General features: G+C 39.1%; 1 protein-coding gene across 1 annotated transcript in view; it reads left to right on the top strand.

Moving 5' to 3' along the window:
* The first annotated feature begins 931 nt into the window (after nucleotides 1-931).
* PMFBP1 (polyamine modulated factor 1 binding protein 1) overlaps nucleotides 932-19,347 on the top strand; it is a 71,260-nt gene continuing 52,844 nt past the window's right edge. Inside the window, exons 1-5 of the mRNA XM_072422561.1 lie at nucleotides 932-1,097; nucleotides 1,858-1,977; nucleotides 2,777-2,951; nucleotides 5,616-5,709; nucleotides 7,835-7,899. The gene's annotated coding sequence lies outside the window, so the exon portion shown is untranslated. The remainder of the gene's footprint in view (nucleotides 1,098-1,857; nucleotides 1,978-2,776; nucleotides 2,952-5,615; nucleotides 5,710-7,834; nucleotides 7,900-19,347) is intronic.

Below are 19,347 nucleotides of genomic sequence, written 5' to 3' on the forward strand. Positions count from 1 at the left end.
GCAGTGCATTTGGGGTATGCAGTGAGAGGGGTGTGAGGTACATTTGGGGTATGCAGTGTGAGGGGTGTGAGGTACATTTGGGGTATGCAGTGGGAGGGGTGAGGTACATTTGGAGTTTGCAGTGAGAGGGGTAAAGTACATTTTGGGGTGTGCAGTGAGAGGGGTGTGAGGTACATTTGGAGTTTGTGGTGAGAGGGGTAAGGTACATTTTGGGGTGTGCAGTGAGAGGGGTGTGAGATACATTTTGGGGTATGTAGTGAGAGGGGTGTGAGGTATGTTTGGGGTATGCAGTGAAAGGGGTGAGGTACATTTGGGGTTCGTAGTGAAAGGGTTGAGGTTAAATTTGGGTGTGCTGTGAGGTACATTTGGGGTATGTGGTGAAAGCAATAAGGTACATTTGGGGTTTGAAGTGGGAGGTGTGAGGTATATTTGGGATTTGCAGTGATAGGGTTGAGGTAAAATTTGGGTGTGCAGTGAGAAGAGTGAATTAAATTTAGATTGCATATTAAGAAGGAAAAAGTAGAGGGGGAGAGGTCAGTTTAGAAGAAGTAATGTGAATTGGGTATATGTATTAAGATGGGTGAAGGTGAGTAAAATGAGGTGAGGTAAATCTGGGGTGATCAGTGAAGAGCGATAACTCAGGGGTGTGCTGTCAGAAAGAGAGGGGTAAATGCATCTGGGATGTGTAACTAGGAGGTGAGCTAGTGGGATTGGCTGGGGTAAAGCTGGTCTGTGCACTTGAAGGGTGAATTTAAATACAAAGTAAGGAGAGGCGCTTTAACCCTAAAAATAAACAAGGATGAAAAATAATAATTTCAGGGTGCCGCTCTCTATTAAAAATAATTATTGCAGCAACAGTTTTCATTTTTCTTCTATACCAAAGCTATTTGTTATTTCATGTTTTCAGTTGAGTTTTTTTTTAAATAGCAAGTCCTTGTTAAAGTATACTGCAAAGAGATGCCGAAGAATGGAGGCCCTCCCTATTGAAGGACAATGGGTCATGTGACCAGCTACAGGAGGAATCAGGAAGCACAGCAGCACCAAGCTGCATGTGATGATGAGAGTGAGATGAGATGAATCACAACAATCTACAGCAGGTAGGTATGTTTGTCTCACATTGGCAAAGCTGTTTGTTTATATGAGGTGGAATTAAGTCTGAGACCTCCATTTTTTTAATAAACAGTTAAAGTTAAATGCACACTATTGCAAACATTTGAAAAACAGCACACCTGGCAGCATTGTGAAGCATTGGACTTAGACTTTATAGCAATTCAATAGGAGACACTGGGGATGATTTGCTAAAGGAATGTTTGCTTGAACATCCCATTGCAAGTTAGAGATGGGATGACTCTAAGCAACCAACCACGTGCAAGGAAAGATCCTTGCACCTTGGTTACTCTTTGCAAAGTAAATTTTCATTGCATTCAGTAAGCTAGAATTCTATAAGCTTTGCATTCCATAAGCTAGAAATCAGTAAGCTAGAATGCAAACTGATAATTCATCTTGGTAAGAGAAATGTTTACTCCCTTAGTGTCTTTTATATTGTTCACTAAAATTTCACTTTTTGCTGGACTGACCTTTTTTTAAAAGAATGCACAGCCAATATGAATTATGGTTGTTGCAATTGAGAAAGTCATTAGGGGAGGATTGCTAAGGATTCAAAGAGGAGTTACAAAGCTTTCTGCTTGGGCCACTTTTTACTTGATCAGTGTAATGTGAAGTTTGGTAATTCTGCATAAAAACCATATGAACATATGGCGCATTCTGATCCTAATAATAATAATATGTTTGGCCACAAAAACAGGAAAAGTGATTAAACATTTTTGTGTTTTGTTCTTAAACCCTCGGAATATTAAGAGAGATCCCAACTGCACTGCAAGCCTCATTATTTTAACATACTGCTGATATTGCTCCATGTTCCATAAAAATGAACCCAAAGTCATTCCTAAGATTCACTGTACTGGTCCCTTTTATCAGGTAAGTGTTATAACATATTAAGAATTAGTGTTCCTACTTTTCTTCTATGGTCAAGAAAACTTTAGATATAAAATAAGACATTTCTAATGTTTCTAATGACAGTTTTTTTTTATCTCTAATTATTTTTGTAGATTCAAATAATTTTCACCCAGAAGTCACACATCTTGTCATCATAACAATTTTTTCAAAATAAATGCAGTTGTAAAAATTTGTACTTGTAAATGTGTAAATCCTGGTTGAAAGTTACATTTATACATAGCTCCCTATGTTCTTTATTAAGCAACATGCAGTCCATTATTTTTGCATTGCTTTGTAAGCATACTTTAGGGCACAAAACATTTATATACACACACACGCTATGCAAGTTACCAGTTTAGATGGAAATAAGGCTAAAACAACTACACCCCCCATTCAACCCGGTAACCTAATCTAAGGTAAAACAGCTCCCCTACCCCATTGCATGATGTTGTTGGCCTTTTAGGGTGTTCATTATTCTGAGATCCTCAGTATAGAAATCTTCTGTGAGAACTATACCTAATATTGCCACCAGCATTTCTTTTTTAAACATTAAAAACAATAAACTTAATTAGGGGTCATGTTTAAAACAGAGAGCAGATATTTTTATTTTTTTTATTTTGATGTGTAAATATTGGGTCTTATATACAATGGCAGGCAGCATTGGTCCTCATGTCTAAAATATTCTTAGACAGTGGGGTTTGGTAACAATATAAAGAGAAATATAAAATTATGTTTGTGTTATGCTATGTTAATGTGTCCCCTCTGACCAGTTTTTTTTTAGCTTATCCTAACTCTGTTAGGTGGAATTAAACATCTGAGTTCATGAAGTTGTAAAAAAACTGATGTCAAAGAACAATAGAATACATGGCCAAATACATTTAAAACCAATGACTTTTATTTACTTATGGCCTAAAGAATGTGGACAACTGACCATCATACCTACTATTATACCAAAGGTGAAAAGACGCCTGTTAAAATTGAGTTTACAACAAAGATTACTGTTACAACAACATAAAAGGACATTATAGACAATTTTTACTTTGGGTCCTTGTCCTTTGACCTTGTGACCCAACATTTCTGGGATAAACGGAAATGTCAGTTGTTAACTAGATCATCTCATTTAACAGTAGTACCTGACCTCACAATAGGTCATTGGCTAAAGAAAGGAAAATTGCCACACACTCTAATGTTTTGTGAAAAGACTTAGCAAAAGAGTGCAGACTGGTATAGTTGCAAAGGGGTAGTCAACTCTATATCAATGCTTGTTTTCAACCAGGATGTCTAACTGGTCATAAATGAGTAATGATCAGGTTTCCACAAATGTTTGGCCATATATTGTATTTTTTTTATGTAGCTTTTAATATAAAAACAAATAAGGGTTGCTTTTGTTAAAAGACTTCCTAATATGAGCGCTTAAATGGGCAAGCAACCTGTAGTGAAAAAACAGAGGTTTTCCAGCTCTCAGGTGTGCAGCAAACAGCTACTGAGTACACAGGAGGGGCAAACTGCACTGCAAGTAAGCACCTTTGCCTCAAATTGTGGCTGTAGTGCGATCCAGAATAGGAAAAGCAACCATATGACCAGAAGCAAGTTGTCACTTTCTAGAACCGCTCATAATCAAAATGGTTCCCAACCACTCTCTTTTACTTGAATAGGATTGGATGTGACTGCGGTTAAGCCTGAAACAGAAATCTTTAGTCAACAACAGGTCTGATGGCTCTAAGTCTTTATAAACTGGGTAGATGCAGAATGTATTTGATTTCACTGTCCCCCATTAGTTAGGCACTTTGACAGTTTTTAGTCTGACCAAGGGCAGTGTGCAAAGTAAACCGTACAGGAACATTACAATTCCCCAACACACACATCAGCTACTAATCACAAAAAGCTTAAGTAAACTACTTACAGTTTTAGGCTAAAAACATAGTTTTTTTGGTTGTATACATTTGGAAATATATGTGAAGCCACCCTGTAGCATTAAGGCAGCTATGTATATCATGTCCCTTAACTCAAATCTATTTATGTTTTCAATAAGCGGACCCGTGAGCTTATGAACACCCTAAAAGCTCCGACCTACTCCGTCTGAGTTGAAGACCCCCAGTGTGTGTTTGCACTAAATTCAATAAAGCAAAAATGGTAACAGCTTTACATGCATTTGCAAAGTTATGCAATAAAAACTTTTGTTTTTTAACCTAAAATCTTGAAATGTGAATTGCACTTTCCCCACCTTTTCCCCCTTTGCAAGTTATAGGCTGATCTGAGCAGCAGCCCTTGTAGCTTTCATAGGCACAAATTACAATCTACAGCAAGCAACTTTCAGCTTCAGATCTTTAGTTTTGACTTTATATCATTAATTTTTTTTTACAGTTTTTCAGGGTTGCACTAAAGAGATTTTTTTTCAATTCTGTTCTAGTTTACCATACATGAATTGAAGCAAAATTTGCATCGGTAACTCAGCAAGCAAAAAAAACACTGTAGCCTTCCCTGTAGTCCACTGAAAAAAAGTTATTTTATTTCTGTCTATGATATGATTGGAGAATTACCCTCACATCCATTGTGTTGAAACTATTCTCACCTGGATAAGAAGTCGGGAAATCCCCAAAAAATTCAAACTGTTCCCTACTCTATCCAAAACTAAATAAAAAACTAAACTGTTTGACCTAAGAATTGTATCACAATATCTGAACATTTTTTGGTTGGTAATATTAAACATTTTTTGCATTTTTGATGGGTGTTTTCACCAGTGTTTGTAAAGTCCACCAGGTAATTAAGATGAAATGGCAAAGCAGGAGAACAACTTTAGTAAACTATAACAGAAAAAACTAAACAAGGACCTCCATAGTAGGATCACCAAGCTTTATTTTAAAAGATTGATAAGCTTTAAATTTATGTAAATATGGCAAAAATTATTTGAGACTATATTCTGAGTTCTTATATACTATAAAATTTACCTTAATTCAAGCCTTAAAGTAAGCCATGTTCCTGTTGCTAACCATAATGATTACGGTCATCAATACCAAAATCAGCCAAATTCAGCTTGTCTGCACCATAAAATAACCTTTTCTCACTGTAGGATTCTAAAGGAATTTAGCAGGAAAGATTTATGCCATTGGTGTCTTTACTGAGCTGTAAATAAGGATGAGGATAACATACCTGTAATGTAAACAAATCTTTGGCCGGTATAACCTCTCCCATATATGTATTTCAACTATGTGTTTAGCTTTAAAGGTATCGGGTGATCTATTTTGGGACATTGCTACCTAGTATTGCTATTTAATACATGTAGGAAATGTTTGGATACTTATCTGTATATCCAATATAATAATATTTTTTAATGGTATTGAATAGGTTATACTGGTATCACTGATTTAAAAAGTACAGTCATGTACTGAAGTCCTAGTACTTGGTGGCCCTTGGTGTTATGTATGGAGCCTTCAGGTAAGGTAGCATCATTTGTAAAGGGGCCTTAATAGCAGTAATCTCTAGCAATCTCTCTTAATATGGTCCCTAAATCTGTCTTCTGCATAGTTTTTTTAAACCCAGTCATGCCTATAGCCTCTGACAGTCTCCTGTAAATGTTTGCATATACTGAATATTTTGTGTGTTCCTTTGTTTTTTTCCAGGTGCTGCAGTTGATACATCCTAGAAGAGCATCACTGCACTAGATGGAAACTCAGCGAAACTAATTTTCTTTTAAACTACTGGAACAGCAAGCAAGTAATATTTAAATGTTATAATTATGGTGGAATAATAACTACAAATTTATACTCAATGAAAATTTACTCTAGTTTTCCTGCAAGCATGTACAGACTTTTAAAGTACCTATGTGCCTATACATATATATGCCTACAGGAAATATTGCCAGGTGCTATGGTGTATAAGGAAATGTTATTGGACATAATGGCTGTTTTGGTGCCCTTAAGCATATGGTGGAAAAATATTGATTTTTTTTTATCATTTCCCCATGGTGTAAAAGTGGAGCCATGTTTCATGGAAGGCTGTCAGATTAGAAATATTGAAGCTGCCATTGCTAACCTGTTTTTGAAGGCGAAAACTCCAAGAATGTTAACTTCATTACTTGCTTCATTGCCTATCAAGCCTGTGACTGAAGATTGCAGTCAATTAAGTCAAAGCTACTTATATGCATACCTGTTAGAAGTCAGTTAGGAGTCTAAAGTATTGAAGGATGGATGACAATCACAGCCTGCGAACCTTCAGCCCCTCAAACACAAGGCAGTGTCCACATTTGTCCCTACAAAATTCACTTTAAATATCCAGCATGCTACCTGTTCTTTAATGATAACAAGGATTTTTTTTTTTAACAATCACAAGCAACATGGAGCCTTGCAATTGAGGAACTAGAAATCTGGCCTTGTTGCAACCAGCACAACATGCAGGGACTTGTAGTCCCCATGCCACTTGACAGCTACCCATATGTCCACGTCTGGTCTACATGCCAATCACTAACATCTGTATGTATATCACAGATCATGTTGTTAAAACAATAAGTGCTTCTACGAGATTGCGATTTGTGCAAGCCTTGTCTAATTGCATTAACATTATGTGTGATTTTCATCCGAATGTCACAGTTTCCTAGATTCCTATAATCATCTGTGGGCCCCTGCGGTATAATTGGCTTGTAATTAAAGTACATTCCCGTGTTCACATACTCATAACTCCCCCCCCTACCTTCCTCCACTACTGTCCGCTCTTGAGAATTGTGGTTGCTCAAAATTCTGACTTGAATGACTGAGTCATTATGTTTTTGCATATCATTACAGCGTTCCACAGAACAACAGCGACATCTGCATGTATCACAATATAAGTGTGCCTGCGACATCTCACACACATACCAGTCACATAACATACACCTGCCCAGGCTGGGGGGCCTTACCTGTGTGCTTTGGCAAATAGGCCCCTTTAAGTCAGGGCTGTGGGCACACTAAAAGTTGGGGGATGAAAACTAAATGGGCACTTTTCTTATCACCAGCCTCTATGTTTTGCCACTAGTACCCATTATATGCCTCCGTAGCAGTGGCAAGGATCAGCGATCCAATCTGCCAATATCCAGAACACGCAGCCGATGGATGAACATGCCACAGCTCCAATTATCTCCCGGAATGCCAAGGCAGAGCCTGCTTTTCATTTGGGATTGGTTAGCGTAGCTCCCAAGCTATCCTGCACTTACATAGAGAGCCGCTCTCGACATAATTTCTCAACTTTCTCTGCTGCAAATAAGCTTCTTGCACAAGCGACTCTAATGAGATGCAAATGAGATATGCACAAAGCCATAGCACTGTAGGATGATTAACCACTAGAGACATTAGCTGCCGACTTCAGGCTGCGTGAGTTTAATAACCCTCTGCCGCCCCTCCGCTCTTACGGTGGGGGCTCCATACGCCCCTTGGCAGAGGAGTAAGATTCCGGACCCATCGCCCATCGTTGTGATTTTTTTCTCCTGCTGAGGGGGCTGCACACCCTCATCCACATGCAGAATCTTCCTTTTGCTCATCTTTGTAATCCAGACAGTATGCGTATGGGGCACTTCATTATTTCATAGTGTGCCAAAGCTCGTTAGCTAAACAATTATTCCTCATTAAAATCCAGAGCGGACTTATTAACAACACTGGAAAAAAATATCCCCCAACAATTGGCATACGGTTAATCAGAAAGCATGAGCGCAGCTGTAAATCCAGTGCGGGTCTTATATTCCGAGCCAGGTTGTCACTACCCCCCACACAACGGGCAAAGCAGCGTACACCCTCTGCTAATTTTTTTTTTGTAAGATCCTTATCCTGTTGGCATCACTAATCTGACTGTATCCGTTGTGTTTTGTTTCCAGCGCCAGGTTTTGGCCGCGCACCCAGTGCCCGCAGACCTACCAGGAGCCAACACAGCATCAGCCATGTGAGTACCCATCCAAGAGAGAAGAGCAAATGAGACTGTCACAGGGAGCATCTGGAGTGTGCCCAAAGCTTTTATAGGCTTGTAGTACAAAGTGGCACACTCCTGACTGCCTCCTAAGTTTGGACTCCTGTGAGTGACGCTTTCCACATAGGCAGATCTGGGAGAAATGGTTTTGGTTCGGCCCTATTCATCTCCCTGGTGATAGCAGCAAATGCAGATAGATGTCTCCCAGCCTTCTGATCCTGATGCTTCTGGGGAGCTGCCTCTTTTCCTGCCACGTACCTGCTCTGGAAGTGTTCTTGTAACTGGATGTGTGTGTGCTTTTATGTGTATTGATGATTTGAGCACAGTGTGATATCCTGATGCCATGCTGAGACTCCAGTACCTGCACAGAGGTGTGTATAGTCACACATCCACTCCCTAGCCTTTGCCCTCCACCGCTGGCAACTCCTTCTTTCACAATGGCTGGCAGCGGCCATACTGTGGCAAAATAAGGAGTGCCCATGCCATTCCTGCGAACCGGCGGGCCAGACCCCTTTTGTTTGTTGTTGACGAGGCGTCGCATCCTGCGTTAATTGTAAAACTTGATTGCCAAACGAGCTTGCAGAGCCGCAGGAAAAAGAGTCCCCAGAGGAACATGTAAAGCTGTAAAAAAGATGCCCGGTGTCTTTGGCATGGTTTCTCTTCTTTCTTTCCCGCAGATGGATTTTATTCCTCCATGTTTAACCGCTGGTTCCATAGTCAAGGCGGGCATCCGCAGATTGGCAACTGCGATGGCGTGGAAGGATACATCACTGCTTGCACACTGCGACAGAATGAACACTTGGGGGGGGAGGTAGAGACGCATTAGTCACCCCCGTGCCCAAATGCTGGCTTCCCACACGCCACCTACATTTGCCTCCCCGGGTAAGGAGGCTGGCTCTGGCAATCAGTGCCCTTTCTTTGTCTGCTCTGGAGCTGTAAAGGATCTCCAGACCCACTTCATTGGCCGCCGTGACATATACCCGCTGCCGATATCACACGAAACTGTGGCGTTGCCACTGAGTGGATGGCATCGTGCCAGCTCGTCTGCCATCCGCCCATGCAGCTCTCTCCTCCTCCTTCTCCTGTCGGCTTGATGTTAATTAACAGACCGGCTAATTGATTTAAAAGCTGAAAAAAATTACTGTTAACTTTTCCCAGAGGGTATGAGCCGCAGCCTGGCATGGGTCTGCTGGGCGTGGGGGAGGGGGCAGAGCGAAGCCTGCAGCATAGGAAAGGGAAGGAGGGGAAAAAAAGCGTAGCAGTACGACAACGTTGGCTGCTTATTGGAGAACAGCTGATAGGAACTGTGGTGAAACTGCCTCCGCATGACTATATACTGTACTGCCATTCTGTTTTATTCTAAATATTCCAGGCACTCCCTCTCTCCTCCCCCTGAGACATGGGAGCCATCCTGAACTTCTACCATACCTCCCCTCCTTGTCCTCCCCTACCCCCATTAACACCCTGCAATTAGGTAAAATAATCCCCGGTGGCAGCAAACGCCTCGTCAGATGAAATAATTATGAAGTGCCTTGCATGCTGTCGCCCGTTCCCACCCTAACCTTCACACGTAAAAAACATTTTATACTTTTATTTCACCAAAACCCTGGGATTTCAAATGACAGCCAAGTGTATGCACTCGTGTGTTGGCACACTCCATATTACAACAGAAAAAGAACGGCTTATGCCCATGACATTGCTTCTTTACACATGTCTCCATTGCGAAAAAAAGGCCTTGAATGTCTTCCAGCTTCAACAGTGAGCCAGCGCTCAACCAGTTAATTAATAGCACAATTAGCCATGCAAATACAGTCTTTGTTTGGAGGCTGTTCTGCAGAAGGAGTGTTTGTTTAGCAAAGACCTCTGTCTGGGAACATAGATTGTAGGGCTAGAGATGCCATTATCGCCCTGTCTTTGCTGTACAGTTTTCTCCTCCTTCTCCCGAAGAGCTAAATCTGTGCTGTGCCACACACACAAAAAAAAATACAGTGTGCAAATCATTCCACATTTGCATAATGTCTCCAGCCTTGAATATGCAGATGAGCTGTATAATTTATGAGAAGTCTGTGTTTTTTTTTTTTTTTTTTTAAGCTATGAAGGGGTTTGATTCTTCTAGCTGGCAGCTCCATACAGACCTTTCACAACCTGCTCCCTTGTGTTTTTTTCTTTTTAATGCTTTTGTGAATTTATTGTTTTATTCTTGCATTATACCCTGAGCATTGCCTTACGTTCTGACTGCCCTCTAAGCTCTTCGAGATGCCTTAGGAGCCGTGCGCTGGTAGATGACTGCCGTGCCCGGCACACAGACTCAGGCTGTCAGGACTAATTCCATTCATCAACCACTGACGTGAAAGGCCAACTGGCCTGATTTTCTTATGCTAAAAATCAGAGGTGGCGTTAATTACAGAGAACAAATAGTGCCGCTCTGCCTAGTTCATCGAGTTAGAGAGCATTACGTACCACTAAAACACCTACATGGTGTCGTTTTCTAATCAATGGATCAATATGACCTTTTAATCTGGGTAGCATGAAGAAAGTGTTGAAAAGAATTTATTTCAAAGGAAATACTACAAGGTTCTGTAATCAAAGTAATGCAGCATGTGTTACTACAGGGATTTTCAATCTTTTTTTAACAATTACAGTTACCGATGAATTGCCCAGGTTGTCCCTATGCCAGATCATCATGACCAGGCCTATTTGTTACTAGCATGACTTCAGAGTATGCTACCAGTTTGGTTTTACTTTAGATATAGGTATTTTCAAAGACCACAATCAAAATAATTTTATCACATTTAAATAAAAAAAATTAAAATCAAATGCACAAGCTAACTAGTGAGATGTTTGCTGTGCAATGAAAACAAGGAATTAGGGTTTCAGTTACTGACCATATTACTTGCATGTCATCTAACACATTTTTACACAAAAGGAGCAATTTAACTTCAATTATGCCAGCAGTTTTTTAGGATTTTCCCCTTATATTTTCACTTGTTAATCCTACAAATAACACTTTTCTGTCCCTGGGTGGCTATGTTTACTCCTCCATCTGTACAAAGTATCTGTATCCACCTGTATCTGTACAAAGAGGCATGTTTTTTTCATGGATAGACTATAAATGAATTGCATTTTGTTCATGTGCATTACTTGAAATATAAATTTATGAATATTTTACAGAAAGAGAGGATAACATTGTTTTCCTTCAGTGAAACTTACAAGCAAGTTACATTTCTAGCAAGGTCAAAAAGCATTTTCTGCACTTGCCTAAAATGTTGTTAGTCTAAAAAAATAAAACTAATACATTCATCACATTTAAGAGCTGATTAGTTGTAGTATAAATATTTTTGTGCTTGGGTTTAGTAATCCTTAGAAGAATGTATTAGAGTCTAATTTATAAGACCCAGGCACATGCCCCATCATTTATCTTCTATACACCTAAAGGCTATGTATACCTATGGTTCCTGGTATAAGCAACAGATGTAGTTGTTGCAATTCGTGTTAGGTTTGCTATGTGCTAGTTATTCCGTATCGCTTTGTGTCATGTCTTTGCAACAGCTGTCAATTTGTATATATTGGTTCCCATTCAAAGGGTTTGTCTTGCTTGTTTTGTTCCTGGACACATGTATGAAAATTTGCTGTTAGCATTTTTTAAGCCTGGGTTACCCTTGAGCAGAATTTGTTTTCCCTATACGGCAAACATTTGACATGTCCTGGGATATTTAGAGGATTAATTTGAAACCAGCAATGATAATCATTGTGATCAAAAGAAATATTGATATATATTGATACGTTTGTCTATTGCATCTTTATAGGTAAAAAAACATACATGTAAACTAAAAATGTAAACACATGACCTGATCCTACCCAAATATAGAAGTTACTTTTTTTTTTTTCTTAGACAAATAAAACTATGAATAAAGGGTGAAATGCAGTTTGTTCTTTAAAGGGAAATTCACCAATTTTGATTTTGTCTTTATTATTTCTCAGCTTCAAAACATTCATAATAATAGATTAATTTATTGGATTTACATAAATTACAATCAAATATATGCTCAGCTCCTAAACTCACCACACACTACAATCTAACTGTAAATCTATGTACAACCTTTAGATCAATATTATGCATTTAAATAAAAGACCAACCTTTACTATTCAGTCAATTTGTATCCAGTCAGGCAGACCACTTCACTGCATAGTTTTTAGTGTACGGTTAGATTTTAACTTTTAGATGTGGGGTTAGCTTAAACATGCCCCAATCAACTTCTCCCGGGTTAGACTTTTTTTTTTATCTTCTTCCCCATTTAATGTACACCGCTGCGTAATATGTTGGCGCTATATAAATCCTGTTTAATAATAAAAGTATTTAGTCAAATTAGATGATGCACTGATTCCTCTTATTTTCTTCAGATGCAGAGAGAAAAATATACACACCAGTGACACCAGTGCAGCGCTTCATTAACAAACTTTATATGAAGTCACCTTTACAGGACGGGTCTATGACAACCTCCATGCAATGTATCATCCTGAAAACCTGTGTTATCAAGTTCTGTGCTTCAAGCAGATTTTGCATTCCCATACATAACAGAGGTGGGGGAAGAGAGAGAAAGGAGTGCAGTGGTGAAACATGGTAGTTGCAGTGGTGGTACAAGAAGTTTATCCAAAAAACAGAAATATCAAAACTTTCATGCCCTTGGTTTTGTTGCTTTAAAGAATATGTCTGAATTATATCCAATAGTCCAACTGATTATAGAGTTTCTCCTCTTGTAAAAGTCTATAAGGGTCTATTGCTCACAGCTGTAAAAAGTTTACCACCTGGCTTCAGGTAAACATTGTGGTGGAACATATTGTGATTCTTTTACTAAACTTGGTAGGTATCCAGATGAGGAGGAAGAGTCAAGAAAACTTGCTTTTTCAAGGTTTCCTTATACGTCAAAATTGAACTCCAAAAAAGCAGATGAATACACATAATAAATACATATATACTAGTTTACCTCACAAAAGTTTAATATTAAAGTCTGCCTGCTCCACAGATTCACACAGCCCTGTCAACCAGGATAGGGGGTCTGATTATTCTTTACTGCAATAAGAAAGCACTAACGATTCTTGTCCTTCCCAAGCTTGTGCTTGCACAGTGAATTGAGAAGCAGCTTGCTGATAAGCTCAGCTCTCTACAACATCATGTCAGGAGTTTATCTTTACCAGCCTTTGCATTTTACAAACTGAAAAACTGACATTAGTTTATATTGGGAGATTAGCATGTAGAATGGTTTCTGTAATAATAACAATTAATGTTTTTTACAATAATAATTATTTCAATAAAAGATTATACTGGAGTTAGTTTGAAAACAGAACAATTTTTAGGGTCCAGATAAACAGTGTTTGTAATGCAAGTTTTTAGAAACCCAACCATTGTGGGTCCCTTGCTAGCTCTTGTATGCAAAAATCTTGAAAAGGATCATAATAATGGCAATTTAAGAGCAGAAATATAGAGATAGGTAGTAAAAGATTTGGCCAGCAGATATGAAAATAATGACATTTTCACATCAAGCGGGTCATTCAGGTCAGTCCAGTAGCAGTGATAGTTGTAAAATAAAGAATGTTTAATGAAAAGAAATATGATAATAAAAATGTAGTTGCTTTTAAAGGGCTTTTCTATCTGGGCACTGCAGACATTTAAGGTCTTGTTCACACAGGTAGCTCACACAAGGATTCCCAGGTGGTAACTTCAAGTTGTGCTTGTTCACAATGACCGAGTGCTTGAGAAGTTTTGATAGGCAGTCCTCAAACACACTTACTGCTTCAGTTCATTCCCTGTGGGCAAAGAACTGCTAGAAGTGTCTCAGCTGTAGGGATGATTCCCAGCAGTGAAGAGGTGATAACAACAATGCATCCTTACTGCGTATGTGAACATGCCCATAAAGACCAAAAAAATGAAAGAAATAGACTAATATATTCTAACACACCTTCCTGTGTTAGTTTATTAAGGAAAGAAATTCTTCCCATCAATTTTTGTTCAGATTCATTTACAGGTAATAAAAACTGCACCTTGAGGCATAGCCCTTCAGGTTTCTGTGTCCTTGCAGCTGTTGTTTTTCATAAATGCCGGCTATTGGGTGATAAAAGTCAAAGACAGCCAAGCAGTTGTAGGGAGCTCTGTTTACGTCTGGCGCAAATCATCTGACGTGTGTACATGATCCTCCTTTGATCACACTATTATGAAATACAGTACATCTTTGCTGTTTTCTTTTTTTGTTTATGTAGGAAATTTGACTTCCATACATTATGTTAATTCATCAGTTTAACCAAAAATGTATCCTGTGTTTGCACCATTTATAAAGTTCTCTACTCAACCTTCCCCTTGCTTGAAATTGTGCTCTCTCATCTGATGTGTGCCATCAAGGAAAGATGTCTGTGTACGTTTTGTTTCCTAAATTATCCTTCCTTGCCCAGCCATCTGAATGGTTAATGAAGATTCAACCATACTTAATCAAAGTCATCCCTGTGTTCTCCCCACCAATTAAGTGTATTTATTATTTGCTAACAAGGCAGTAAAGCCCCTATGTTCCCCCTTTTCATATATAGATATATATTGCTGTCATGCTGTTTAATATATTTAGAGTAAACCTAGTATTACCCAGAAGCTACAGAACAGGCTACAGCACTACAATGTGGCCACTAGGCAAGGTAGTAGCTTTGACTTATTATTCGTTCAACTGACATTGTTAAGAATTGCAAAAGCCACAGAAAAGAAGTCTCAGCTGCATTGTTTTGGCTGGCATAGTCTTGTGAGACACCAACTGCCTACAAGTGCATCATCCCTTATAAATTGTCAGGCAGGTGTGCTTCTTTGACCAAGTGTGCTTACCCCCTGGTTTATTTCAAGAGCATAACATTTGTAACCAGACCTCCTAATTATCTACTTGACCATCCCTAAAACAAACTTGGGACAAGTGTTTGCACATAATTTTAGATCTTCTTTCCATCATCTTGCGCTGAATTCTGGGGTAACGCCACATTAATGTTGATACACTTCCTAATAGTTTTAAAAGCTACCCCTCTGCTTTCACCTCCTAGTTCCTGTTGGCATATCACAATGGTGGGTGTACTTATGTTTGTATAAGGTATTCACTATTGATAGTGGTATGTTCAGGTTCCTACTAGCTGCAGAAAACATTCTTCACAACATAGGAGTTAAAAATGTCTGCAGGATAAGAAAAGCCTAATTATTTAAACAACTTAGCCATTGCATTTGGGAAAAAATGTCAGGTGACCCTGCAGTAAATATTATTTTTCATGCACCTAATAGGATGGCAATCTCTGTCGGACTCTTAGGCTACATACACACGTTAGACTTTCACAATTCTTTCCAACGACAAAAAACTGAGAGATGAATAATTGGGCACTGTACATACAGCGCCATTCTGCTTCATAGAGTGGGGAGGGGGGAGAAGGAGCAAGTGGCACCCCGCAGCGCTTTCTCCCCTTCACTTGGATTGCGGTCGTTCGTGGATTCGCCTGGATGTATCCATGAACCACGTCGGACGGCCACTGTACACACCTTAGATTCTCATCCAATAATAGCCCCGAAATGATAATCAGATGAGAATCATCTGCCATGTAGCCTTAGTTGTGTTACTATGTTATCACATGCTCTTCTATTGAAGATTGCAAGCAGATGTTTCAGATATTACTCCTGCATGTTTTGCTGTTTTCTGAGAGCCTGCCCTGTAAAATGTCAAACAGAAAATTGGGAGAGGATCTGTTTACTTGTTTTAGGCATGTGTTGAGTCGGCTTAAGAAGTTCATCTGTGGCAAGTGCCAGTGTATTTGTTTTTACCTTAACCTCTGGTTCTCTTTAATCTGCCTTTAAGGACCCTGTCACATAAACGGCCAACATCAGGATCACTAAATACTCCTTGCTGGTGTCTTCAGAATTTTGCCCTCTGATGATGGTGACGGTCAACTGATATTGCTCTCCCTACACTAGTGATCAACATTCTGCAGTGTTCAGCAGTAACAAGAGCAAATACATAAAAATAATTGAAGGCTTTCCCAGGTGACCCACCATGTGATGCCAGTGACAGAGTTGCCTGTGTACATGGCCCATATGGTCCTGGGGCTGTATCTTGCACATTAATGTTCAATGCATTAAGCAAGCCCAATCTCTTCTTGCAGCATTTGAAAAGCATGGCATGTACATCATATGGTTCTGCAGTGTAGATGTGTTGCTACCTTACGGCGCAATTCACTACACAAAGTGCCACACGTTACCGTTCACTTAGGTAATTTCCATGTGTTACCCTAACGTGTAGGTGCAACAACATTCTTAGAGGTTTAAAACCTAAAAAGGTCTGACTATTTCTTTATTATACTAAATTCCACAGAGTCCACTTATGTATGAAATAAATTGGATGTATTTCTTTAGCTGCTGTGCTCAGTATGTAGGGGTGGAAGAGAGAGAACGACAGAATGAATGATGGGAGTAACAGACAGTCTTCCAGAAATCACTGCCTACTACTTCCCACTGGACTTTGCTCTGTCCTCCTGCCATTAATCAGCAGCTTTCACCGAGAGCAGCTGAGAGAGAAGATGATTTACTGGCAGCTACTCCCATGTTTTCACCCTGTGCTGTCCTCCCCAACTTCAGACTTATAATGCATCTGCCTGGCAGCACCTTCCAGTTCACAGAGCACTGGAATCTATCATGACGAAGTGCGGCCAGCTGATGGATGACTGAGTAATGGACTCCAAGTACATTAGTGAGGCCCAGTCTAATGGCAAACCGTTGCCTATGGCTCCTAATGCAGATCACTCAGTGTCCTTGCAGTCATTAGCTGCTGCCAGGACTTGGCTCGCGTACAGGTGGAGAGAAGAACGGCCTGTGATATGTATATTGTGTTACATACTTAGAGCTAATACGACATTGATGAAACTTTAGTCAATGCTATAACTCCCAACAGGGTGGTAACAGTAGAGGAGGAGCCCTGATGCCAAAATTCTTATGGATGCCAAACCTCCATCTTAAATTTCACCAATTAAATGTGCCCCAATTTAGGATTATTACTTGAAACACTATGACATAGAAGCTGTATTCATAGCAATTTCAAGTGCAAAAGATATGTCAGGTGTTCACTAACATTCACAATATTCATAATTAATTTTTAGATTAAAAGTTTAACAAGGCATTAATGGAATCGTTGTACAAAAATATACAGCGACACATGATAGGACTATAAAAAGAAGCTAGAACACCAAATTAAAACAATGTATCATTTCAAAAGTCAAAAAAAATTAATAAGTAATCAGGAACGAAAAAAGGGAATATTCACTGAAAGAAAGAAGGGGGGAAGTGTAAGGTAAGGTGTAAGGCATCGTGGCATCTCTCTAGGGGTTATCGCTAAGGGTCGTCAGATACTTCGACTGATAATACAGTACATAATATTTGTTTGATTTCATATGTATATCTAAGAAAATAAGTGAGTTCTACCATCCTCTGTATCTTATTTATCCTTTTAATCTATTGTGCTACTGAGGGGATCCTTGACTAACGCCAAGGAGTGCAGGGATTCACGATCTTGCTACATCTACTAAGTGAATGAGAAGTGACTTATGATAGGTATTACAGCTGAAATCAATATGACGCAGGGAGGCAAAACCCCAACACATAATTTTTCAAATGTCATAAATGGGCTTATAAAGCACTCCTTAATCGGGAGTAATGTAAGGAAATTATGTAATTTATGAATGCTGAAGAACACCAGTAGAGTATAGAGAGGATTGGAATTCATAATGATAAGTGATGGCCAAGAGAGTTGATTTGCAAAGAAAGATGCAACCTTTGCCCCATGATCCACCAAGGAATGGAAAACCAGGAACGTCCAAGCCTGATGGGAATTGTGGGTTACCTGTCACAGGATACAGAGGCAAGGAGGGGAAGAGATACCTACGATGGTCCTTTTTATTTCAGTGGAATCGATGACAATCTATAAAGCCACTCAACAATAGACAGCCTTTCATGTAAATATGCAAAGAAGATCCTGCACTTCTGGTGCAAAATAGGAAGTGAGAAAACTCTCCAACTTTGACAGTTGCCACTGATGAAAACCTAATTTTTAGATTCTCTCCACTAGTTCCTAGTGATAATGATCACTATAGACCAGTCCTAGATTGACAATGTTGCTTCTCCATAAATAGAGTTCTAAACTGAGGTGAGCATTGTTAACCTAGAACAGGAAATGAGACCTGATCACCTGATTGTCAACTTTAAACTTCAGTTTCATGGAGGAAAACCCTCCATGACTTTTGGCATTAGAACAAAGGGTTCAAAACCCTTGTTACTGTAAAAAGTTTTTGCTTTTTATACATTTTAAGTATGAGAACCAATGAAGGAAAGCAATGGGAAAAAGTAGTTTGCATTCCAGTCATGCTTTCTGCCTGATTAGGTTTTATGAAAGTGACAGGTAATTCCAGGATTCTGCAGGCTGAGAACAATCACTGAAAATAAATGTGTTCAATATACCTAATTTAGTCTCCATTCACAATAAAAAAAAAACGTCACATTCAAACAGTGCAGCAGAAGACAAAAGCTGAAGCAGAGAAGCACATTGCAACAGGTCACATAAAAAAGTAGCAAAAGCAAATTACTGTCTGGTCGATGCGCCACTTAGTTTTATTTATTAGTGGCAAATAATTGGAGTAATTAAAATGATTTAATAGACAATCAGTCATGGACCAGCTTTTATTTCACTACAACATATCTAAACCCAAAAACAAATGTAATATATTGTCGCTTACCAGTCTTAAGGTGTAGTGACTGCATTAATTTTTTACTCAGTTTTATCTTTTTTTTTTCCTGGTAATTCTTTTAAGCCTAAAGGAAGGGATATGGATGTTGCAATATTAACAGGTTTATCTAGGGAATACTTAAGTTAAAAAATATTATGTTTTGTTTTGTTTTTTTTTGTGGGGGGGGGGGGGGGGATTAGATATGCCTAATGCTGGTTTGCTTGGGTTACAAAACCCAATTGCCCCATTTGTAAGCTAATCAATACGTTTGCATTTAAATGGAGAACTAATCGACCCTCATGATTATTATTTCTTTATTATTTATCTTCTTTTTGTTCTATAAAAAATGGTAAGCCGACCAGAGCGGCTTGGAGGTATCAGGCCGACAAGGGATTTAATGGCTTTGGAGTGTTTGTGAGTATTTTTCAGAATCAACTGTACCAGCTCCAAGTTACAGAGCATTCTGATTGGCCAAGATCCTGTGACAAATCAGTGGTGTAAAAACACACGTTGAACACACTTAATAGAAATTTTTTTAAATGGGGCAGCTGAGCCTAATTTTGTTGTAGGGTGTATTTGTACAACTGAACAACCAAAATGAAAATACTTAAAACCTCAGTTGAAAAAACTGTCACATTATCCTGT

The sequence above is a fragment of the Pyxicephalus adspersus genome, chromosome 9 (assembly GCF_032062135.1).
Source record: "Pyxicephalus adspersus chromosome 9, UCB_Pads_2.0, whole genome shotgun sequence".
NCBI classification, from domain to species: Eukaryota; Metazoa; Chordata; class Amphibia; order Anura; family Pyxicephalidae; genus Pyxicephalus; species Pyxicephalus adspersus.